Here is a 27057-nt window from a genome sequence, read left to right on the forward strand (position 1 = left end):
TGAAGGTGACTGGTTTAAAAAATTCACAGTGCTGGCCAAATTCTCCAGTGTGTGCTCCTGCTAATGTGTCACCATTGTGCCTTGAATCACGACGCGGTTTGTAAATTATACTTGGTATATACACTCCCAGAAAACGACGACGTGAAACATACATCTATATAATTTTGTTGAAAAACTCATGAAACGGCAACTCCGGCGATCTTTTTCTGCTTGGTCGGTCGATACTTTCTGGGTGGCATTTGTTACATGGAGCAGGACCATGTCTGCTTAGTTATGTTAGAATTTGGCGCTTGGCAACGAAAAGCATGCGCGTTTCCAGCGTTCCTTTCGATCTAACTTCCCGTTTATTTTTGAATAATGAGCAGTGTTTGTTTGCGCATATCATGAATATATAAGCGTCCACTAGGTTTACGGACGTCCTCAAGACACATTTCCCAAGATCTTCATACCTTCCCCTTTTTCATTAACATCACTATCTTTCCGATGTTGACCAACCTCTGATAAGTCCACGGATTAGCATAATTAGTTGTGTTGACTAATCAATTACAGCATGTGTGTATGAGAGATATACGTCCTTGTAATGGAGTGTAAAATGAATAAAGAGTCAAGAGGCTATAGGTTAGGCTATATAGTCATTTATTTTATTTACTACGATCAGTCAGAGCATGAAGAAAAGGAGAGGGGCTGACAGTGACAGAGAAAACTGAGAAAAACTCAATAATAAGCTTATCAATATGTATGGGCCGCCTATGGCATGGATGGGTGTGTCCCTTGCAAGAAATTTCTTGCATGGGGGGTGTGTCCCTTGCAAGAAATTTCTTGCATGGATGGTTGTGTCCCCTGCAAGAAATTTCTTGCATAGATGGGTGTGTTCCTTGCAAGAAATTTCTTGCATGGGTGGGTGTGTCCCTTGTAAGAAATTTCGTACATGGGTGGGTGTGTCCCTTGCAAGAAATTTCTTGCATGGGTGGGTGTGTCCCTTGTAAGAAATTTCGTGCATGGGTGGGTGTGTCCCTTGCTAGAAATTTCTTGCATGGGTGGGTGTGTCCCTTGCTAGAAATTTCTTGCATGGATGGGTGTGTCCCTTGCAAGAAATTTCTTGCATGGGTGGGTGTGTCCAAGAAATGTCTTGCAGGGGACACACCCACCCATGCAAGAATTTCTTGCAAGGGACCACCCATCCATGCAAGAAATTTCTTGCAAGGGACACACCCATCCATGCAAGAAATTTCTTACATGGATGGGTGTGTCTCTTGTAAGAAATTTCTTTCATGGATGGGTCACAGGGGGCTGTCTACATGTCCGTCCCCAAGGGTGGGTAGGTGTTTCGTTTGTATCGCTAATAAAGCTATATTCTACCAACCTTTGGTGTTTCGGTCTTAACCACAGGGGGCTGTCTACATGTCCGTCCCCAGGGGTGGATAGGTGTTTCGTTGTATTGCTAATAAAGATATATTCTACCAACCTTTGGTGTTTTGGTCTTAAACTTAGCACTGCCCTTGACAATCTTGCGTTAACGTTTTATCAACATGCTGTATCTATTATCTGATGAGTTTGAGTGCCTAATTGGCCAAAGTAAGCAAGGATAAATTACTAAGCTGTAGGACGCTGTCACCAGATTATCAACGGATTAAATTTGACAAAGTCAACAACGAACGCGCCAGTAAGGTATAACACAAGAAAGGGCTGAAACTCTCAAAAGCCGTGTTCACAGAAATCTACTTTACAATAAACATTTCCTAATTTTTCGAACGTCAACAGTTTTCTGACATGTTTAAACGGGGACAGGCCAATTTATGCCTTCGTCGGTTGCTTCTATGAGCAATAGAACACTAATCGAAGTGGTGGAGTCAGTGTCCCGATGTGGTCCGTCAGACCGGAAGCCGGAACTAGAAACCTTTGACCTTAGAAATGTTTAGTTTAAGCCCACGTGATCGATAGAGGTAAACAAATTAGCCAACATGCTTTGGGATCGAGGAAGGTTGGATCGAGGGTCAAGCTCATCGGTGTTTATAAACACGGACATGACAATCTATGTGTTTTTGACTACAGCCGGTCATCATTTGGGGGAAGAAACTCGCCACTTGTTACATAAAAATGACTAGTCGGCAAAAGTATTTTCATGCCATTTATAGGCCTATGCTTATTCATTTCAAGACGAGATGAAAGCTGCGAAGACACATTGGAAGCATAGTAATACTCAACCAGGTTGATCTATACGTTGGGGAGATATTGATGTCACGGTCTTGTCGAACGAAAACGGGAATGTTTAGGCCACAGCAAAGACGATAAATCAGTCAGCTAAATGAAACGAATTTTTTGGACACCATATCTTTTTATGTCAGTTTTTGAACCCGCGTGAAACCCTGCGTAACACTGTAATAACTATATATAATCAAAACCTTTTGGACATATCTTTTTATGTCAACGTTTGGACACGCTTTAGAAATGCATGATATAGCATACTGTATATGTCTGACTGTCGGGGAAACACTTCTTGCGCCGCTATCGGACTCAGTCGCGCGATCGCGGTGTCTTTCCCCGTCTTTCCCTCGCACATTCGCTTTCCACAAAATTTTTTTGTATTCTCGACCGCGGGTCATCCGGGTACTTGCGGTTTTTTACGTCATTTTTGCATCACAGCGCCGTGGTGAAGTTCGGATATTTCAACCACATAAGCAATATTCAAAGTTTCAATATACATAAATGACATAACTTTTAGTTCTGCTTTTTTCCACACAATTTCTGTATCATTCGCTCTTCTATATCGACGTCTGATCTCTCATTCACCGCGCTCGTATGTGTTTCACCTACTGACGTCACTCCGCGGTCGAGAATAAAAATACCGCAGCTTTGTTCGACTTCGAAGTTTATGCAATCCATCATCATATGGCCACTGGCTCGCCTTTACATGTTATGTGGGACTTTGCTCGGAGTTCACTACAATTTGACGTAGGCTTCCCCGCGTCGTCGACTGATAGAATGGAATAACAGAGATGTGTACATCGGACACAAATGCGAATGCACCGTTTTTTTTGCGCCTCCGTCGGACTCAGTTGCTGTGTCTTTCCCTTGCACGTCAGCTTTCTCGAAAATGTGTTTTGTATAAAAACAACATTACAGTGAAGGATGTGATCCCTCGAAGTTACTGATACACTTGTCGATTTGATATGCGAAGACACACTGACGACCAGTTATTTATTAGTTCTCAAACCTGGTGAAAATCAGTCCGCGACACTAATCGATTATATGTCTTTTGGAGAACGTCCTAAGAACCTGACATGACCCTTGTTTGATGCGTTAGGTAGTTGAGTATAAGGATTGATAAAATAATGTATCAAAATATACACAGATTCTTGGCATCTCAAAGACGTTTATGGCCGAGAGGGCGGGAGTCTCAGACCCAAGGGAGCATAAGCAGTATGCAGTACATTGCATGCTTTCCATGCAAAATCCGGCTTTGACTAATGTTCCCGTCCTGTTTCCGAGCATAACTTTCGAGCTGCGTAGCTAATAATGTTGAGGTCAAGATATCCGAATCGTCCGTGTTCGAAATGCTACTTCATTTGCAGAGAGAACATTCGACCTTCTTCTTTGTGTTTTAACTTAGCACATTGGGTCAATTGAAAATTCAGAACAAATATCGCGGTGTATAAAATCTGCAGGCACGTAGTCACCAACCCACAACACCGCTCGTACTGCAGAGCACACAATCGGTCGTATGCAAAACATGTCTTTTTTGTTACTTGAAAAAGAAGACTAATACAAAAGTGTACGTATTGCAAGAACGCAGTTGATAAACTGGACAAGTTGAAGGCGAGCTCGAACGTCGAGTTAATAAATTAAGTCTTTTCCGTTCTTGTTCTCGACTAACACGGAATTTTTCAATATACCCGTGAAGTCTGATTCAGTTCGATGCGGTGTTAGGCACGTCGACCAACGTGGTTTTTGCCGGGCCAGCAGGAAGAGTATAAACACATCTCCGATACGTTACCAAGGTGTGTTCAACACATACCACGCATTCCTGGGAGGTCCTCCTTCCCGACCTGTTCGTTTACAAATGAATATTCAAGTTTGTTTTGCCTTCTGTTTGTTTATGAATACATGAATATAAAGTGTCCACTAGTTTTACGGACCACCTCTGGACACGGCTTTTGAGAGTTTCAGCCCTTTCTTGTGTTATACCTTACTGGCGCGTTCGTTGTTGACTTTGTCAAATTTAATCCGGTGATAATCTGGTGACAGCGTCCACAGCTTAGTAATTTACCCTTGCTTACTTTGGCCAATTAGGCACTCAAACTCATCAGATAATAGATACAGCATGTTGATAAAACGTTAACGCAAGATACCTTACTGGCGCGTTCGTTGTTGACTTTGTCAAATTTAATCCGGTGATAATCTGGTGACAGCATCCACAGCTTAGTAATTTACCCTTGCTTACTTTGGCCAATTAGGCACTCAAACTCATCAGATAATAGATACAGCATGTTGATAAAACGTTAACGCAAGATTGTCAAGGGCAGTGCTAAGTTTAAGATCAAAACACCAAAGGTTGGTAGAATATATCTTTATTAGCAATACAACGAAACACCTATCCACCCCTGGGGACGACATGTAGACAGCCCCCTGTGTCTTAACTTAGCACTGCCCTTGACAATCTTGCGTATACGTTTTATCAACATGCTGCGTCTATTATCTGATGAGTTTGAGTGCCTAATTAGCCAAAGTAATCAAGGGTAAATTACTAATCTGTGGACGCTCTCACCAGATTATCACCGGATTAAATTTGACAAAGTCAATAACGAACGCACCAGCAAGGTATAACTGAAGAAAGGGCTGAAACTCTCAAAGCCGTGTTCACAGAAATCTACTTTACAATAAACATTTCCTAATTTTCGAACGTCAACAGTTTTCTGACATGTTTAAACGGGGACAGGCAATTTATGCCTTCGTCGGTTGCTTCTTTGAGCTGTAGGACGCTAATCGAAGCGGTGGAGTCAGTGTCCCGATGTGGTCCGTCAGACCGGAAGCCGGAACTACAAACCTTTAACCTTAGAAATGTTTAGTTTAAGCCCACATGATCGATAGAGGTAAACAAATTAGCCAACATGCTTTGGGATCGAGGGTCAAGCTCATCGGTGTTTATAAACACGGACATGACAATCTATGTATTTTTGACTACAGCCGGTCATCGTTTGCGGGAAGAAACTCGCCGCTTGTAAACATAAAAACTGACTAGTCGGCAAAAGTATTTTCATGCCTTATATATGCTTATTCGTTTCCAGACGAGATGAAAGCTGCGAAGACACATTGGAAGCATAGTAATACTCAACCAGGTTGATCTATACGTTGGGGAGATATTGATGTCACAGTCTTGTCGAACGAAAACGGGGATGTTTAAGCCATAGCAAAGACGATAAATCAGTCAGCTGAATAAAACGAATTTTTTGGACACCATATCTTTTTATGTCAGTTTTTGAACCCGCGTGAAACCCTGCGTAACAATGTAATAACTATACAAAACCTTTTGGACATATCTTTTTATGTCAACGTTTGGACACGCTTTAGAAATGCATGATATAGCATACTGTATATGTCTGACTGTCGGGGAAACACTTCTTGCGCCGCTGTCGGACTCAATCGCGCCGATCACGGTGTCTTTCTCCGTCTTTCCCTCGCACATTCGCTTTACCAAAAATGTGTTTTTTGTATAAAACCGCAGCTTTACAGTTAAGGATGTTAGACTTCGAAGTTTATGCAATCCATCATCATATGGCCACTGGCTCGCCTTTACATGTTATGTGGGACTTTGCTCGGAGTTCACTACAATTTGACGTAGGCTTCGTCGACTGATAGAATGGAATAACAGAGATGTGTACATCGGACACAAATGCGAATGCACTGGTTTTTTTTCGCCTCCGTCGGACTCAGTCGCTGTGTCTTTCCCTTGTACGTCAGCTTTCTCGAAAATGTGTTTTGTATAAAAACAACTTTACAGTGAAGGATGTGATCCCTCGAAGTTAGTAATACACTTGTCGATTTGATATGCGAAGACACACTGACAACCATTTTTATTAGTTCTCAAACCTGGTGAAAATCATTCCGCGACACTAATCGATTATATGTCTTTTGGAGAATGTCCTAAGAACCTGACATGACCCTTGTTTGATGTGTTAGGTAGTTGAGTATAAGGATTGATAAAATAATGTATCAAAATATACAAAGATTCACGCGACTGCACTATCATATTCTTGGCAGCTCAATGACGTTTATGGCCGAGAGGGCGAGAGTCTCAGACCCAAGGGAGCATAAGCAGTATGCAGTACATTGCATGCTTTCCATGCAAAATCCGGCTTTGACTAATGTTCCCGTCCTGTTTCCGAGCATAACTTTCGAGCTGCGTAGCTAGTAATGTTGAGGTCAAGATATCTGAATCGTTCGTGTTCGAAATACTTCTTGATTTGCAGAGTGTTCTGATTTGCAGAGAGAACACTCGACCCTCTTGTTTGTATTTTAACTTAGCACATGGGGTCAATTGAAAAATTCAAAGCAAAATACCGCGGTGTATAACATTTGCAAGCACGTAGTCACCAACCCACAACACTGCTTGTACTGCAGAGCAAATAATCGGTCGTATGTAAAACATGTCTTTTGTTATTTGAAAAAAAAAGACTAATACAAAAGTGTACGTATTGCAAGAACGCAGTTGATAAACTGGACAAGTTGAAGGCGAGCTCAAACGTCGAGTTAATAAAGTCTTTTCTGTTCTTGTTCTCGACTAACACGGAATTTTTCAATATACCCGTGCATTCAGTTCGATGCGGTGTTAGACACGTCGACCAACGTGGTTTTTTGCCGGGCCAGCATGCAGGAAGAGTATAAACACATCTCCGATACGTTACCAAGGTGTGTTGAACACATACCACGCATTCCTGGGAGGTCCTCCTTTCCGACCTGTTCGTTTACAAATGAATATTCAAGTTTGTTTTGCCTTCTGTTTGTTTATGAATACATGAATATAAAGTGTCCACTAGTTTTACGGACCACCTCTGGACACGGCTTTTGAGAGTTTAAGCCCTTTCTTCTGTTATACCTTGCTGGTGCGTTCGTTATTGACTTTGTCAAATTTAATCCGGTGATAATCTGGTGAGAGCGTCCACAGATTAGTAATTTACCCTTGATTACTTTGGCTAATTAGGCACTCAAACTCATCAGATAATAGACGCAGCATGTTGATAAAACCACCGTCCCTCCACCCACCGGTCTGGAAACGCAACACGTGCGCTATTGTTTAAAGGTGTTAATTGCTCTACCGTTGGTACGAAGCGCGTTACGGATGTAAATGCTTGCTTGGGGACGCCATCAGTAGCGTTTGGCAACATCTTGCGGTGCGGAGTATTTTTATTTATTGTCATGTCTTTGCTCCTCAGGTAACTTTGTTACCATAGCCAGGATTTCTACTACAACTGAGAAACTGTGTTTATTGAGAGTAATTTCTTTTTAGATTTTCGTCTATGATTTTCCGTGTTTTTCCGTCGAATTTTCGCCCACCAAATTTGACCTCGCTAGGTAGGAAGAGGCACCTTATAGTACGAAAGTTTCCCCCCTTTCACTTGTAGAAATAAGAATAAATCGAAACGAATTTGGCGTGATCAATCAGCGATGGGGATTTTAAAATTGGTAGTATGCGTTTTTTTGTCGTTTACTCTGTTCTGTTGTAGAAAACGCCCGAGTTTTCGACGATGCATTTGTTGTTAAAAATCAAGATGGCGGCCACCATACGTCGACCACGCGTTTTTTGAACAACGAAAATTGCCAATCAACCCGTAAAATTCCCCGTGAATTTTGACTTGCGAGGTGTATACCTTCCTAAAAGTTTATTTTCTAGAATCGATTTTCATTCTAACATTACTCGAAATTTATGCTTTCGATGTTTCGGAATGCTGTTGAGTTTGCCGCGACGCCATTTTGAAACTTTGATCGCGCACGTTGGTTCTTCGGTCACGAAGTTTTTTCCTCCCTTCCATGTTTGAATCTAATCCCACTCAGCATATTTCAGTCATTGAACATTAAATTTACGATATATTACGAGTGGTGAGACACTTATTTTGATGTTTTTTCGTCTGAAACAATGATTTTTGGGCTAGTGATTTTGTTTGTGTCTTTGTTTATCTGTTTTAAGACTTAGGGGTACAATCGCGTACAGTTGTCTAGCGGTGATTCCTTGCAAGCTCAATCTGTTTTGGAGGCCAAAAGAGTACGCAACAGCTTTGAAAAGAAATGAAATTTTATGTATACAAAATGTGAAAGAACCCTGAGGCTCCCACCTCAATATCGAAACGTTTATGTTACAATATCGACACGTTTATTCAGCAAAATCGTATAGCGCAGTGTATTCTGGTCATTTTGGTTAAAATTAGCATATTTTTCATGCAAATTCACGTACTTGTCACCTTTAAGGTGTCAGAGATTCACGGATTTTTTGTAATTGATATGTTTACCCGTAACGCGCATCGGAACAAAGAAACAGGAGCTGTTTCCAGACCGGTGGGTGGAGGGACGGTGATAAAACGTATACGCAAGATTGTCAGGGAGTGCTAAGTTAAGACCGAAACACCAAAGGTTGGTAGAATATATCTTTATTAGCGATACAACGAAACATCTACCTACCTTGCTGGTGCGTTCGTTATTCACTTTGTCAAATTTAATCCGGTGATAATCTGGTGAGAGCGTCCACAGATTAGTAATTTACCCTTGATTACTTTGGCTAATTAGGCACTCAAACTCATCAGATAATAGACGCAGCATGTTGATAAAACGTATACGCAAGATTGTCAAGGGCAGTGCTAAGTTAAGACCGAAACACCAAAGGTTGGTAGAATATATCTTTATTAGCGATAAAACGAAACATCTACCCACCCTTGGGGACGGACATGTAGACAGCCCCCTGTGGATGGGTGTGTCCCTTGTAAGAAATTTCTTGCATGGGTGGGTGTGTTCCTTGCAAGAAATGTCTTGCATGGATGGGTGTGTCCCTTGCAAGAAATTTCTTGCATGGATGGATGTGTCCCTTGCAAGAAATTTCTTGCATGGTGGGTGTGTCCAAGAAATGTCTTGCAGGGGACACACCCACCCATGCAAGAAATTTCTTGCAAGGGACACACCCATCCATGCAAGAAATTTCTTGCAAGGGACACACCCATCCATGCAAGAAATTTCTTGCATTGATGGGTGTGTCCCTTGTAAGAAATTTCTTGCATGGTTGGGTGTGTCCCTTGCAAGAAATTTCTTGCATGGATGGGTGTGTCCCTTGTAAGAAATTTCTTGCATGGTTGGTTGTGTCTGTTGCAAGAAATTTCTTGATTTGTATGAGAACTAACTTTGAATGACCACATAAACGAAAGAAGTCCCATGTGTTTTAGTGGAAATTCCTGTAAATCTATTTCATAATTGCCATCGATGCTTTTTATGCAACAATTATAGGCTTTCCAGTACAAAACCCATTAAGTGTAAGATAACACACAAAAATATTGGTTTGAAAACCATAAATGTCACATTGTGATTTTTTCGTTGTGAATTTTTCTGTGATTGAGTACAGATATCAACATTTCTTTGAAATTTTTGAATTTTAATTTTAACAAATTTGTGATCAGTTTTACATTTGTAATTTGTAAAAATGTTTACACCATTGATCAGTGTTGATTTTTTCACCATACTTGAAAGTATGAGATTTCTTGCCAAATGCTTTAAAATTAATGTTTCCTCATAAATATCAGCAATGGAATATGCAAAGGCAACTAAAGCAAAAATTACTTCTCCAAATCTGAACATCTTCATATTTAACTGATATTTTTACTTTTTTAAAATGAAAATTCATGAAATTTCAGGTTTTCGGCTAAAGGAAATCGTTTTCGTGCTGTTTGTAGCGAATGAAACGTGATGCCCATAATTATAAAAAAGACAGAAAAATTAGTAAAAATTGGTAAAATGCTGTACTAAAATGTTAGCGGGAAAAGATTACAGCGCTCAAAGGGTTAAATTGTGACGCACACCTAATCTGTACACCTTGAGGGTAACTTGAAAACCATGCCCATTTCCACCAGCCCCTCCCCTTCTAAACCAAATCAAATGATTGTCCTGTAAAACAGCTAATCAGGTACATACAGAAAATAGCCCCCCTCCCCAACTACTTATGTTGCTCCAAATAATGACAATCTAGAAATCAGATATAGGTAACCATCTCAGCCACTACAGATTGTAGTTTATCAAATGCCTCAGAGAGCAAACAATTACATTTGGTGATGATTCATAGAAACAGAAAACAGGAAACTCCCCTGTGTAAATGTAAGTAAATGTGAACTTCAATGTCACAATAAAGACCATGAAGATCGTAAGTGGGACCATTAAAATGTTTAAAAACAATGATTCAAGCCTAACTTATGTTTTTGCTGACAGTAATTAACACAGAGTATTTTATACTACCTCAAAATGACAACACATACCAGTTAATGTTCTGGTATACAAGCCAACAGTAACATGATAATATTTCACATTTCCATGGCATCGCCATGAACAGTAAGTTACATAGTCTGAACAAACCAGGAATATTGTTTGTCATAGGTTTGACAAAGTCCTTTTGGCAGCTCAGTTTCAATTCTCCTCCTGAAACTTTATAAAGTAACACAAATATTGGTTGAAATCCACAATGCCAAATCTTTTGACACTGTACACATGTGGTATAAATTTACTGTGCACACACATCATTCACAGCCTGGCAATTAAACGATACTGATATGTCAGGTTTCAAAGAGTTACGGACATTGTTTATTACATACATATGTCAAACTTTCTGTTTTGCGTTTCAAAAAGATTTATCTGTTGATACGACATTGTTCTTTTCCAGAAACATCCTCAGATAAGCAATCCACTGGACATGTGCGTATAATGCCGGTACAGTGAGGTATTGATATTCCAGTTATCTGTAAAACTTGTACAGGTGTACTTGACGTCACTTCATCAATGTGATAAAGATGATCATTTCTGAAGTAACCCTTTCACTACTATGGTTTGTCCCAAATCCATTGTTTAATGTTGATGATGGACCTGTTTACATGGAATTAGGGGCGAAAAGGTTAAACCCACTTCTTAAACCCTGCGGTGCAGGTGTACCCTACTTCGACCTTTTTGTGTGATTTTGCGTGCACACTTTTATTTGCAGCCCTGTGTGCAGGGTGAAAAGTTAAATTTGTTTCCTCCACCCTTGGTACCATTATTTTCAAACTTTACAGTTGCAGCTTATACCATATTTTGAAGTATACACTCTGTTATCAATAGTCTGAAACTTGATATTTTCCAGCATTAGAATGTCATTAATTGTACACAGAGAACTAAAGATTACAACCCTATTTCAGTACTGCACTAGTAATATTGACATCAACAATGTAAAATATCAAACATAAAATCTAATGCCATTATCCTGCTAATCCAAGTCATGGTCTTCAATCGACGGGTTCTAGGCTGCAGAGCTTTAGAGCATTGTCACATCTGCTCTTCCAACTGTGACACGACCTACGCCTACGCCTAGTTAAATGTAACATGTTTGTTGGAAATGGCCCAGCGTCCGCTTCCATTAAGGTATCAAATTTCACTATCATCCTGCTTCATATCATTTAATTTTCAGAATTTTATTCCCGCATTGTTTACAATGCTATACTTATAACACTTTGAAAGAAAGTACAGGGTAGGGTCAAACAGTTGAACAGCATCGTCCTAAACCATACACTCCCCTCTATGATAACAGCTTGGCGCTTTTCCGTGCATTCCATGGACCGGAATTAAATCATACCCTGGCTTGCCAGAGTGTCGAACAGTATTGAACAATAACACAGTTTCTCATTGTCAGAATCAGTCTTATCTTGACAGTTAACTCAGCAAATGCTTGAGGAAAAATTGGCAAACGCAGAACTTGATATTTCAACTGAAAATCTAGACAAGCAATAAAATGTTATGCCTGTTTGATCCAAAATGATAAAAAAATTACTGAAAAATTCATAAAATTTTTTCAAAATGTTTCATTAAATTTTGGTGGGAAAATTACAGCATTCAAAGGGTTAATTTGTAACACACCTCACCCAAACTCTCTGTTGAGTAATTGTCTTCCTCTGACTCTTTACACTTTCTCTTTCACTCTTTGTCATTTTCAGGGAAGTCGACTTCGTAGTTTCTGTTACTTATTGACTATATTGTGAATGATAAAGGTTGTTTGTTAGCTTTTGGTGTGGGAAAAATCTGGTGTCCTTTTATCCTAAACACAAGGGGGGAAGAGAGAGGTAAAAACAAAGTGAAACCAGATATGGAGGATGACCGAACAGACACCGTCTAGTATTATGGCCCAGTATAAATGTACAAACACATGTATTTACCACAGGAATTGTAATCCGAGGATCTAGGACTGATTACTAGGAAAACTTCGGCAAAATAGCGGTGCATTCAGAATGTAAACTGAGGATCAAGCGCTATTTTCGTCGTCGTCAAAAATAGTAGGTTCTCCTGCGATACGCCTTTGCGGTTGTGCACCCGCCCTAAGAAAGCGCAGCAACTTTGGTTTAGCGTGCGCCCCAATCTTTGAACCTATATCCTGGCTTACCACATAATTATCCACTCTCCCGATCACTGATAGCCCTCATACGTCGAACGAACTTACATTCCACGGTAGGACTTCGCCCCGAACGAGAGGGAATCAAATGTTGCACCACGGCGCACCATAGACTACTTGGCCGCACTGTGCGGCAGTTTTCATGTAAACACGAACCGTAATCCGTGATACGCGTAACCGGTATGTCTTCCGCAAGACCAGTTTTTATCTAATTTGTGTTTAGCTAACATGCTATATTAACCTCCCGAGAGCACAATCTGAATTTGCGAGAGACAACATACTTGACTAGACTTGTCTCGAGTCTGGGCTTACAGATCAGAGTAATAATTGAAAGCAAATTGAAGTACTAGTTTACCAGTACTCTGGCACGGCAGACTATTCTGCAGTGGGGTACGGGTACGGTAAATGCCGCCGAGAAAAGCCAAGCGACTGAAGCCAGTCTATTATTGACCTGATAGGCCAGCATGTCAACTGCTTCAGAAAGTCTACCGGGCGCTACACCAATGTCCGTCATGTGTTACGAATACATACCGGGACGATTGACATGATCATGGGACCGGACCTGGCTCCAGGATGCATGCGGAGCATAGCGTTCACTGAGGAGTGTTCCAGGTCGGTCTATGAGTGGACATATGAACGAACGAACAGAGTAATACTATGTGTCATGTACTTACAAAAACCTTGTACACTTGGTCTAGCCTTGCCTAGTGATCATGCTACTACAGCATTCTCACTTCAATCCGGTTAGTCGACAAATTTTCTGTCTTTATATAACTTGGGCCAACTCCGAAGTCGTACTATGTTACGTCGATGCCATGTTATTGAATCACTGCGTGATAACCTTTTGGACGACCTTCCTTATATTGTGGTGCATAAATTTGCATTAGTTTGCTTTACCGTACAACAGGACAACACACACACGCCGCAATAAGTTTTGGCTAAAAAGGAAAAGGGGACATTTTTTCAAGTTAAAAGCTCCCACTGATCGTTTGACACAACGCACGCCCATAGACCGCAGGGAACTCCGGCTCCTTGTTTGTTTGTTTAATACTGTAAAGTGCGTTTATGTGTTACGCACGATATTTCCATATACAAAATAGAGCCAATAAAGAATTGTATTTGTGTTCACGTTTTAAATAAAAAATGTTTGTTTGTTTGTTTGCTTGTTTGCTTGTTAGGTTATAGTCAACAAATGATACATAACAAAGATTCTGATACAAATGTTGTTGTTGTTGTTGTTGTTGTTTTTACTGCGTAATGAAATTGAAGAAAACAAGTATTTTCTTTTTGGGGATTCATTAACATTCTATAAAATTGTAGAATAAATTAATACAATTATAGTAATTATAGAGCTTCCAGGGCTATGAGTTGCCAAGAAGATAATGTGCAACTACTCAGCGCCGGTGTACGGTCTACAGGGGAGGATAGATACATAATACTTTATCTTATTGTATATTGGCACCTCATTGCCGTGGAAACTCTATACATTATTATCTTCTACAGTTATTTCGGAGGGTAACACTAGAAACGAACCAACAAAAAGTATTTAGTGTGTTCTTACAGTAATTTTATTACCAATATAACAACATTATAATGTTACACTTAGATTACTCTATCTCTATTCCTGTGGATAATCACAGTGACTTTATGGACGGTGTACGGAAAAGTTCTTGACACGACACATACAAGGCCTTTTGGCCTTTTTATAAACATCTGTTGATTGATACTGATAGATGAGCGTCCCGTGAATCCGATACTGGAAGAAAGGAAGTGGGCGTCGCCAATTCTCAGAATCCGTGACACTTATAAAGACCACGCGCAGTGTGTTGGGCAGATGTGACGTCACTCTTTGTGAATTTGAATGTATCATGGAAAGCTCCATGGATGTACAGCAAAAAAACAGGATGGTTGGACAGGCTGTCCTAATTAAATTCAGTCTCAACTATCAACTCGATAACCAATTTAGCAATTCCCTTGTGTGGTCTATCCAGACACTCAAATGAGTCGGTTCTTCTTATCTACTATGTTTTCTACAAAACTTGTGTGCCACGCACAAAAAAGTAAACGTAATGTATGCGAGACTGTTTCACCATCTTGTTTTTTGTATATGGGCTTTTGAGCACCGCAGTTTCCCCGGGAGTTTCCCCAACTCAATAATCATAAACAGTAGAATTGATCTCGCTTCTGTGGAGGGACTGTGTACCGTCTCTGCCTGTTAGCCTTTTGTCTTCCTTTAAAAGTTTGAGTGTCTCATTGTTCAGGCCTGGACGGAAGGGGGTCCAGACACTTCGCACCCAAACCAGTTCACCCCACAAAACTTCGTACCAGAACCATTGCGTTCCAAACCCACCTCGTCCCAAGTATAGTATTACTTCGTTCAACGCCATTTCGCCCCAAGTACCTCAAGGTACTAAAACCACTTCGCCCCAAGTATAATAACATCATAATACTACCAACTCGTCCTAAAACAACGATGCAACGATGTATATAAGGGACCGTTCAGTTTCTACGGCCGGGGGCCGGCAAAATCCGGGGGTCATCGTAATTTTGGAATCCGCGAAGGGGGGGTCATCGCTTTTTCACTGGTACGAAAGGGGGTCAGTACATTTTCAAAAACATAATACCTACAATAAAGTTCATTTTATGCCATGGCCATGATCGACCGTCTTACCGGCGGCCCACCTTCGGCGGCCCACTACAATAAATTGACTTTATGTAATGGCCCATGACCCTCTTAACGGGCAGACGCCTTTGGCGGCCCACTCCAATTAGGTTTACTTCATGCAATGGCCATGGTCGACCTTCTTTACCGGTTGGCCGCCTTGGGCGGCCCACTACAATAAATAAACTTTATGTAATAGCCCATGAACCTCTTAACGGGCAGACGCCTTTGGTGGCCCACTTCAATAAAGTTTACTTTATGCAATGGCCATGATAGACCCTCTTTACGGAAAGGCCGTCTTTGGCGGCCCACTACAATAAAGTTTACTCTACGTTTGGCCCATCACCCTCTTACCGGCAGGCCCGGACTTTGCTAACCCTCTACAATAAGCAGCGGGCTGCCTTCAGCGGCCAACTCATATTACAGTAGTATCTGGTAAAGTGCCTATCTCATCTTTGAAATACCATTTACATGCTCGCGACCCTGAATGGTAGCACTGAGACAAAAAGGGGAATTTGCATTACAGTGTGATGGACATAAGTTGTCTATGGAAATGAAGTTAAAAATTGGCTTACAGTTGTCCTAATTAACGGACGTTTGCATGGATGTGGCTGAGAAGTTTGTACACTGGCATCTCTGCTACACGAATAAAGTGCGCCGCATACAGGAGTTCAAATTCAGACCGTTCGGGTAAATTTTACATATGGGCTTTGGTTATTTTTCAGCCGTGGGGGTCATCAATTTTTTTCGTCTGACAAACTGGACAAAGGGCGGCTATATTTTTTTGAACACCGACGACAAGATTTTGTCGGTCCCCCAGGCCATAGAAACTGAACGGTCCCTAATGTTATGTTATGTTATATTTATTTATTAAAGTGTCATGTGTGGTCTTAAACAGCTTGGTTGCCACACCCAGCCCCAAGGGCTTACAAGACACTAAAACAGTAAATAAAGTACATGGATATGAGTAGCTCGAAATGTAAATTAAGTGTAAGAAGCTTCTTGTCTCATTGAAACTGCATGATAGACATAGAATGCCAATTCACAGTACGCATTAAATCCCATGATGCAACACGACTTGTATGCTCGGAGATCACCATCCTGCCACCGAGGGCGCCATTACATTTATGACTAATGCTGTGTCCAAAAATAGCCACGAGCTGAAAATTGAGGTCATAGGCGTATACATGTTTGTCATCCTCGTTCGCAGTTACTTCTATGGGATAGTTCGGAAGGCGTACATTTTTAGGGTTTTTTTTCCGGATCTTTATAGCATGATTCTATCCAAAGATTCATATTTTTCAAAAATTGAAGTTGAGTTTCTATTTTTTGACCTTTTTTGGGATATTTTTTGCTATCTTCTCTCTGGTTTTTGATCGACAATGCCTGGAAGAGTACGGAAGCCATTGCTATGCTTGCTCCGCGTAAACGTATGGTCTCAGTTTTTTGTTTGACCAATTTTTAAAAATTTCATCGCAAATATTTGGTGAAAAATTTGATTTTTGATGATACTTAGCCTGTTTCTTGATGAGAAATGTTGATTTTGAAAAATTAAGACCATATCATCATTGTACAACTAAATACGATTCCAACGATATACTGCATGCCTATGTTGACCCCGAAATCGAGGGAGGAGATAGAGTTTGAAAAAGGACAGTCACATCGGAATGTTACAAATTTGGCTTTTGTAAGCACATGCACTGTACTCATGTGTGCGCTCACTTGTGTCGCTACTAAAATCCTACGTTACCATACCGTACCACAAGCACCGTCATATGCCGATGACTGTAATGTGTATGTGCCCATGTAGATGATGTACAAGTCTTTGGTAAACCTGTACGATATTTCGATCGCACGAATTTTGATTAAATGTTTATTTTTGCTTGATCCATGAACTACCAGGGCCAGAGTAGAACAGGCAGGTACGTAGTTTTGCTAAGTGTCGACTGTTTCGTGGTTGCCGATACTGTGTTGGCTGGTCGTATAATAATAACAACAAACGCCAGCTGATAGGGGTATTTCATACAGAACTTCACGATCGCTTCAAATGGAAATTGCGACCGCGGTTACCTATATGCTCACAGTCGGCGTCAACAGCTTTGCTGAATTTGAAGGGGCGCCGTATCAATTCAGTGCAGCTTGTAGTTTTCAAATTGTGTTTCTCTCTTCGCGATCAGGTATCAGAAATAACGGTGATTCACTGATTGTGCAAACAAGTTCCATCTTTCAACATCCGTCTGCATCTGTTGTAAAACCACAAAATCGTGTCGTACATGTTCCTGGCTGGTGATAAATACGTGCACGCGTGTACAAGGCAAAGTTTCCACTTGCGCAATCGCAATCGCGGTGACTAGACTGGACGTACACTCTGATCGTGTTGCTACTGTTCACATGTGGTTTATGCGTCGCGCAGTATGGCGACAACGCAATGTGCAATCTGATCTCCGTGCATACAAATCGTATTGCATTATGGGCAATATTGCGTACTGTGCAATTGGGATGGCATCTCACTCATTACAAATTTTGAGTTTCTGTTTTACGTCAATGAATCAAATACAGAGCACATGGTTCTGGCTTTACAGAACAATTGTTTCTTAATACCATTGTAAAGTGTGCAGTCAAAAATAAAATGAAGCTCATCTTCTACTACATTTGGACAAAAATCACATAATCTATCCTCTTTAGGCACATTCGTGTAACGCCCAATTTCAATTTTCAGAGGTAAGATACCAACTCTCATTGTGCTAAAAGTGATCTTTTTGATCTAGAAATGGGAAATTTTAAATATTTCTCCATTCCATATTCCGTCTTAAACATCAAATATGTACGCAATGTGGGCTTTTCACTCAGTTGGGAGGTCCAGTTACTAAAATATACAACGTTTTTAATGCATCTTTAATGACAGGAATACTACAAGCCTCTAAATTACTAAATTTTTCCTGCAAACCAATTTCTGAAAATAAATCAAACATATCTTTAGCCCAGTTTTTATATTTTAAACTGATATCCCAAGTGAAAACGTGCTTAATCATTCTGTCATCAGGCATAACTACTAATCTATTCCAGAGTCTTACCATGTTCAATTTATTCCTCAATAGACAAGGGTCCCAACCCATATCTCCATTTATAGCAATAGGGGCAAATTTGTGGACGCTAAGAAAATATCTAATCGCTCTGTTTTGAATTGACTCACATTTTGAAGAGAAACGGTAGCCCCAAATTGCAGAACAGTAATCTAAAATTGGAGTAATACAAGAATGAAATAGAGTTGTAAAAGTGTTATATCTAAAATCCTTAAACATGTGTATCTTAGAAATGACTGATGCCAAAGCTCTACCTGCAGCATTTGCTAGAGTTTCAGCAGTCACTTCAAAAGTTAAGAACTGATCCAAAACTAAACCCAAATATTTATACTGAGAAACTACATCAAGATTTGTACCACCAAATTGAAAAATAAAGTCTGTTTTCATTTGTCCCATATTTCGAAAATGAACAATTTGTGTTTTGGACTTGTTCATCATCATACGCCACCTTTTGCACCAATCTTGTAGATGATCAATCATCTTTTGTAAATTTGTCTCATTTTCAGCAAGCATAACAATATCATCGGCATACAACAGAATATTAATTAATGAGTTACCAACTGGGATACCTAAAGCTAAATCATTAATCTCAATTGCTGAATCATTGATAAAAATAGAAAAAAGCGTAGGGGAAAGAACATCACCTTGTCTGACTCCATAAGTTGTTGCAAACCACGAAGTAAGGTTTCCGTTTACATTAATACATGATAAAGAGTTACAATACATACTTTTAATATACTCATAGAACCTTCCTAGTAACATTGTGCAACTTTGAAGCATTTAAATTTCGGTTATCATGAACCATTCATTCTGCATGAAACCATAAACGGCATATTAGAAAAAAAGAAAAAACGTACACTACTAACTGTTACAACTCAGGTGCCGTTCGCGAAATTGCACGCCATTTTCTCGAAAAGTGTACACTTTAAAGATTTCGATCCTGGGATGATAGAAAGGTGATGAAAACTTCTATGGCAGTGGTTGGTTATTTTCAGCTTTACCAGTTGGCGAAATGGTGTTGTTTTAGGGGCGAAATGAGGCCATATAACGCCATCAACACACACAGCCTTGCCACGCATAGCTAGGGGCGATGTGACTTTTGGTGCGAAGAGGTTTTGGTAAGAGGTTGTTTTTGTGCACGTGCGAACTGGTATGGGACGAGATGGTGTGGCGGGAAGTGTCTGGGAACCGTCCTGTTTGAAGCGGTAGTCACGAGATGGTGTGGAGAGAAGTGACGGGAACCGTCCTGTTTGAAGCGGTAGTCCAGACGCCCTGGTTTTGGGATTTGTGGTTCTCTGCTATTTCAGACGTGACATGGGTGGGTCAGTTTTTGCATGCATTGCTACATTTGTGCTTGCCAGTGCTATCTGCACTGTATCTGCACAAATTGGTTCCAACCGTCTATTGCCCTTGGGCTACACGAAAGAAATCTCAAACTGCATACCAATCGTTATCTTTGTGGTGCTACAACCAAGGAGCTATCCATTTTAGCTACACGCTACCACAGGGAACTAGGAAAAACACATAAACAAGCATACAAACAAACACATAAACACACATACAAGCATAAAATGAAATGCATAAGTAAATAATTAACAAACATACAGACAACATAAACAAATGAATAAACAAACATACGATTTCATCGAATGTTGAATAAATAAACACAAACAAGTAATTTATACACACACTCATATATTCATTATGCGTGTGTGTGCTGCCTTCCCTCTTCCCTGTGATGCTACAACAAAGCACTTAATCTCCAAAATCGGTTTTCCATCACCGAGATCGCATGCGACAGGGTCTTTCCATAGAGGCATTTAGTGTTCAGTCTAAGAGTAACGTAATTCTTCCTGCGGTGGCAACTCGAACTGTATGTTAGGCTGGCAATATGCTTTGGGGAGGGCAAAGTTTGTACACGGAGTGGACCATTTGATTTCTGGAAGGGGCTGGAGAACTTTCGTAAAACAATTTTGCTGGCCGTTTATTGGAAAACACTGTCTGTCCAGCAGGCAGGAAAAAGATTTGCTTCTTCTTCCAGACTATAAAAAATGTTTTGAAGTACCCTGAGACAGTTAACTGTGTCATCAAGGAGTAAAATGGGGCTGTGTTCTAAGTCCTAGTCTGTTCAATTTATATGTCAATGACTTGAAAACAATCTAGACAAAGTAAATACTCAATCTTTGTATAGTTCAAAAAGGGTTTTATTGCACAACAAAAAGATAAAATTTTCCCTACATCTATTCAATGTTTTCATTAAACCTGTTTTACTGTATGGCTCAGAGATTTGGGACAAGATTTCATGGATTACAAGAAATGGGGTAAATCAGTAATTGAAAAACTCACCTCAAATTTCGTAAGAACATTTTACAGTGTAATAGACAAGCTTGTAATGCCGCTGTGAGGGTGAACTACGACAATTCCCATTTCTACATGAGATCAAACTTAATTTGTTAAACACTGGCTTCAAGAAATATTTAAACCAGGAAAAACAAGAATGACAAAAGCAAATACTGTCTCGAATTTAGGTACTGGAGATCATCTTTAGGAATATGCATATCAACTTCTGTAGCAATGGTGCAAGCAGATCCTAAATACAAGGATCAAAAAGCAAATGTCAACAACAAAAAATAGACAGAGAAGGCTTGATAAAAAGAAAAGGTGGGAGTGGGTAAAAAATGTACAAGGGATCTTGTAAAAAAGTAATACTACCTCATCAATCTTCCAGACCCTACTCCCTCCTGAATATCAAATGTTCCATCCCTTGGTATTACATAACGCCAGATGACAGTAAATGTATTTACAACCTTGGGGAGTTTTTAATTAATGCAGATGAGTGTTATCATGCTAATGTAAACAGCACTTAAGTTAGTTACAGATAGTGAAATGCCTTCCACTGTTGGCGGTGATTACAACATCTGGAATTATCCTGGATCCAAATTTCTCATCAGAGCTTGTATGTCTTATATAAAAAAGTTGCAAAAGTTGGTCTGCAATGAAAACATTCACCTCAGCTTTGTTTTCTGGATCACATTTTCCTACAAACTGATACCAAATATGACAAAATTATGTTCAAATTCAGCAAAAACACAACATAAAGAATATCTTCACAATATTTATGAAACTGTATAAGGTTCACCTAAGGTACTTGCACACAAATTTTCAAAGCAATCAAAACAGCAGTTCTCGAGTTATTAATTCTTGACCATTTTCACATTTTGTAAGCTCGTTTGCATAATTTTGGCAATGCAGACTTCATTTGAAGAAAATCCAATTTATAGCCAAGGATGCATCCACACACGAAATACCAAGCTAAAACATGCAGCAGTTTGCGTGTTTTTGATGTGGACGGACGGACGGACATACATACATACATACGTACGTACGTACGTACGTACGTACGTACGTACGTACGTACGTACGTACGTACGTACGTACATACATACATACATACATACATACATACATACATACATACATACATACATACATACATACATACATACATACATACATACATACATACATACATACATACATACATACATACATACATACATACATACATACATACATACATACATACATACATACATACATACATACATACATACATACATACATACATACATACATACATACATACTACATACATACATACATACATACATACATACATACATACATACATACATACATACATACATACATACATACATACATACATACATACATACATACATACATACATACATACATACATACATACATACATACATACATACATACATACATACATACATACATACATACATACATACATACATACATACATACATACATACATACATACATACATACATACATACATACATACATACATACATACATACATACATACATACATACATACATACATACATACATACTCGATTTCAGCTTATACGATAAACCCACATTGGTATAACCAAATGTGAGCCAAAAATGTTTTGATGTACCCTGAGACAGTAAACTATTTCTTCAGGAGTCTCTGGAACTGCCACCTACAACGGTTAATTGTTGCTATTAGTCCTATACGCTCTTGGGTGATAATTTATCTGCTGCATAGGATATATGGCATGAATGGGCAGAAATGTAAGTATATGCATTGATGTGTACATGCACTTGTATTCTGTTTATTTGCAACTTGTTTACAAATGCAATACTGCTAAAATTTCCTAAACCTAGTAAAGCTAAACGTACTTCAGGAAAAGTTAAGGTGAAGTACTACGAATTACGTCAAAATTAAGTTGTGGTGTCATTTTCTTGAAACTTTGCACAAATATTCTTGGAAGTTGTGCAAGTGCAAAAATGGAATAAAAAATGGGGGTCACCACACTCGTTTCCATGGAAACGGACGTTAAAATGGCGTCGTTAGAAATAAATAAAAATGATATAATTCACTTAAACTAAAGAAAGCAATTATAAAATGCTTAGCAAATGAGTTAATTTTAATAAATACCAAGACTTAAGATCCATATCTATCGAATTTATAGTTTTCATGATGTTTGTGAAGAAATTTTAACATAAGTATCGATTACAAAATGACGATATCGAAATTATATCACTACATAATTTTGAACTTTCTTCCTGTCGCTTTGAATGGTGTCATTTGACCAAACTTGGCGAATAAACTCCTGACATAATACCATTTAGTTTACACTTTTAATAAAAGTGTATCACCACGCTACTTTTTACAATATCTCCAGGTGAATGGGTAATTTGCGCCATATAAATGGGAGAGAAATGTTAATTTTTCGCTCATATTAAATAAAAAACAGCTTCCTAGGGGGTCAAAATATGACAAGGTTATAAGTCACATGTATTTCTAAGACACTGGGTCAAAAAATTAGGTAAAAGCGCAATTTCAACAATGACATGTGATGTTCAATATATGCGCTACAAAATAACCCATTTGCGGCAGGCTGGAGTTAAATCTGCGCAGAAACGTTTTAAAGCGTGTGCGCGTCCGAATTCGTCGCCCTTTACCTTAAATAGAGACTTTGTCCCTTTAAAAATTCACGTTAAACAATTTTTTTAAAAAACACATTTCTTGGAATGCTTAGTGTCTGAAATCAAAGTTCAAACTTCAAGCAATCAGAAAATCATTTTCTGCAGAATATCTTTCATCGTCGTAAACCACGTGACTCTTTACGGCGACAGCTTTGCGCGACCTGTTGATTTTTGCGTAGGTCAGCGGAGCGGAAATTATTGCTCTGACTCGCGAGAATGAATATCTTTGCGCTGTCTTAAACCAGCAGAGCTAATTTTGTCATAGCTCACATTGCCTCATAAATTCAAGTATCTTTATTTGAACATCTGTAGGAACCAGAGAAGTGAAATTCAAAACTTGTTATTTTGACTACCAATTTAGAATTCCAGATAGGTAAGCTTAGAGGTAACATGTTTCATGATTTGTACGTATTGTGACATAGCCCTTCGATCGCTTAGTATTTTATGACTTGAATTTAGCTTTTAACCCTGACCTACAGTAACCCTTCTGCACGTGGGGCATCGTGAGAATGATTCCCTTGTTTATCTTCGAGACTCTTTTGATGTAACCGTTCATTCGCTCTTAGTCAATGTATCGTCCTGACAACTGCTTAAGTTGTACACTTTCTAGACAGAGAGACACTTCATTTCACTTCACGTCTTGACGCATTTCTGTACAGAGATGTAGACGCTCTGAGACTTTGTCGTACCGACTTTAGTGAGAAGCCAAGTCTGTTTGACTGAGGTGGTCCACATCTTGGTGGAATCTGTTGTAGAACCTGTTCAGACGCCCCTAGGCGACATTGACCGTGACCGACGCCTAGTATTAGACTAGTGTGAGACATAGAAGTTTTACCGTGTAACTTGTGTTACTCAGCTCAATAAAGTGCTACGACTTAGAGTATATTTGAGTACCTATTTGCCACTATTAGACTAGTGTGAGACATAGAAGTTTTACCGTGTAACTTGTGTTACTCAGCTCAATAAAGTGCTACGACTTAGAGTATATTTGAGTACCTATTTGTCACTGAACTGTTAGAAGCGAATACAACCCATGTACGTATGAGAGATAATTTCACTGAAACCATCATTAATGACTTTGTAAATATTCTTTACGAACGGACTCTGTGATATTGAATTGTTCATCATTTTAGAGTATTGTCAGCATTGAATTTAAAAGCAAATATACATCGAACTCTTACGAACTCTAACAAATGATCAAACTGTAGTGAACTCTAGTACATCGTGTTCTGTAACACCTGTATTTATTGACTACTTTCTGTTGTATACTTATGATGTTGGACTGTTAATTTTTGTTTTGTTTTTATTGTGTTTGTTAATCTTTGATGTATAGGTCGAGCGAGGACGCCTTTCGATCTTGGTTGGGGTATGACATAGGCCTTCGATCGCTTGGTATTTATGACTTGAATTTAGCTTTTACCCCTGACCTACTGTAACCCCTTCTGCACGTGGGGCATCGTGAGAATGATTCCCTTGTTTGTCTTTGAGACTCTTTTGATGTTACCGTTCATCCGCTCTTAATGAACGTATTGTCCTGACAACTGCTTAAGTCATTAGCATTGACTTGACGCTATGTTGACAGATGTACTGATGGGAGCGACTTTCCTGACTTTAGTGAGAAGCCCAGTCTGTTTGACTGTTGTGGACCACGTCTTGGTAGAACATGTTGTAGAACCTGTTGAGACGCCCCCAGGCGACATTGACCGTGACCGACGCCTAGTATTAGACGAGTGTGAGACATAGAAGTTTTACCGTGTAACTTGTGTTACTCAGCTCAATAAAGTGCTACGACTTAGAGTATATTTGTGTACCTGTTGCCGTCTCTACTGCGTGACGTTCCACGCCGCAGAGTGTACGTACCCGACAATAGCTACATCACAACCACGCTACGTGACGGTATTAATGATGAAGAAGTGTCGGGATCTGTATTTGGGAGGCCCGCATGATGCACCCACACACCAAACACCAGTCCTTTCATTTCCAAATTTAGCAATGCTATACTATTTTATGCACTGATGGATTGATGGAAATGTAAGAGAAGGGAATGGGTTGCAGCACTGTAAAGACCAGTCATCCCAGCCCTCAAGCATTTTGAAAGCCATGTGCTGTACATCAAGCATATGTGCATATGCAAAGATATACATATTTTCACATAAATAATTAAATGTTAAAGGCTAGTGGCTGTAAGTTTGCTGTGTTTTCAGTATTTATGTTTGGTGCCACTTCAACTTGTACTTTTACTCTCCATGTCGACATGCTAAGAATTACAGCCATTTCATGTATACACTGCAGAGTTATTGTGCACCGCAATTAAATTAAGTCCGGACTGAGAACCATTTACATGTATATTTTTGTCTTCACAAGCTTAATACCCGGTATTTCAATAAACTGTCAAGAGCAGAGCTAGCAATAGTAGATGATATACGCTGAACATTTTGAAAAAAATCAACAAAAGTTACTGCCACTATAAGAACACTGCATGTTGTTACAAAAGACTGTATTTAAATGTTTTTGTTGAAAAAAAATTGCTTCGACGCTACTGCACTAAAATGTTTCGTAGGGTGACCTATGGGGAAAATGCAGCTGGGATGGGAAAATTGTTGCAATACCCATTTCCTCCAGCCCCTCCCCCCCCCTCCCCGGGAACCAAATATAGGCCACCCATAATCTCATCGAGCTGTGGGTCCATACCTGCGCTGTACTGTGTTTCGTGAGTGGCGGTGCGTAAAGTCGTTGAAGTCAAAATCAGCAAAACCCACCAGGAAACCCCCAGCACAGCTACGGTCCCCCAGTTTTATGTCCTCTACAAACGTAAAGTTTCGCTGCAGGGGTATCGAAAGTGATCTAGTGCTGACAACTTGATACCTCACTTCCACTATTTGACCATTCTTCGGCATAATTAGGGATGGACCATGCGATGTCCTGGGGAGGGGATCTAGGAGAATTTGAAAAAAAAAGATTCCAAGAGACATTCCCTCGGAAAGTAATTCAACCAAGGATAGCAAAAAAAACATAAAAAGTTACTATATAAATAAAGTACAACATTGCTCTCCGACAGTTACTTCAGTAACTTTCAGTCAGCAGTTTTCAGTTTAGGCGCATTTTTATAAACCTTTCACATTCAGAGCACCGTTCGAGCGCCCCATTTTTATATATGCCCTCCGGTGTTCCCTCCCGTACCAACCCCCAATATTAAATGTTTTTCGAACTCTTGTTTTTAAATTTTCAACAACATCAAACAGCATTTAAAAAACAATTTGACAAGGCCTACGCAACGGCCCAAGAATTTGTCTTCAAATAGGCAAATTTAAATGATTACTGTGTCTTTCAAAGCATTTTACAGGATACGCCTGTTTAATTTCTAAATGGAAGCTGCATTCAAATTGTACAGCCATATCCGGCTGATTTTGAACTGATGTATCACATATATTTTATGAACATATATATATATATATATATATATATATATATATATATATATATATATATATATATATATATATATATATATATATATATATATATATATATAAGAAACTTGGGTTGAAACACACTACCACACCTGGTTGTTAGGTTCCAAACGTATTTATTATACCTCAAACACA

At 39.4% G+C, this 27057-nt stretch overlaps 1 protein-coding gene across 1 annotated transcript in view; it reads right to left on the reverse strand.

Annotated features, from left to right (window-relative positions):
- The window catches only part of LOC139117292 (uncharacterized), a 133854-nt gene extending 120350 nt beyond the window's left edge, over positions 1-13504 (reverse strand). The window contains exon 1 of the mRNA XM_070680270.1: positions 13330-13504. The gene's annotated coding sequence lies outside the window, so the exon portion shown is untranslated. The remainder of the gene's footprint in view (positions 1-13329) is intronic.
- Positions 13505-27057: the final 13553 nt, after the last annotated feature.

Source organism: Ptychodera flava, chromosome 2 (assembly GCF_041260155.1).
Source record: "Ptychodera flava strain L36383 chromosome 2, AS_Pfla_20210202, whole genome shotgun sequence".
NCBI lineage: Eukaryota > Metazoa > Hemichordata > Enteropneusta > Ptychoderidae > Ptychodera > Ptychodera flava.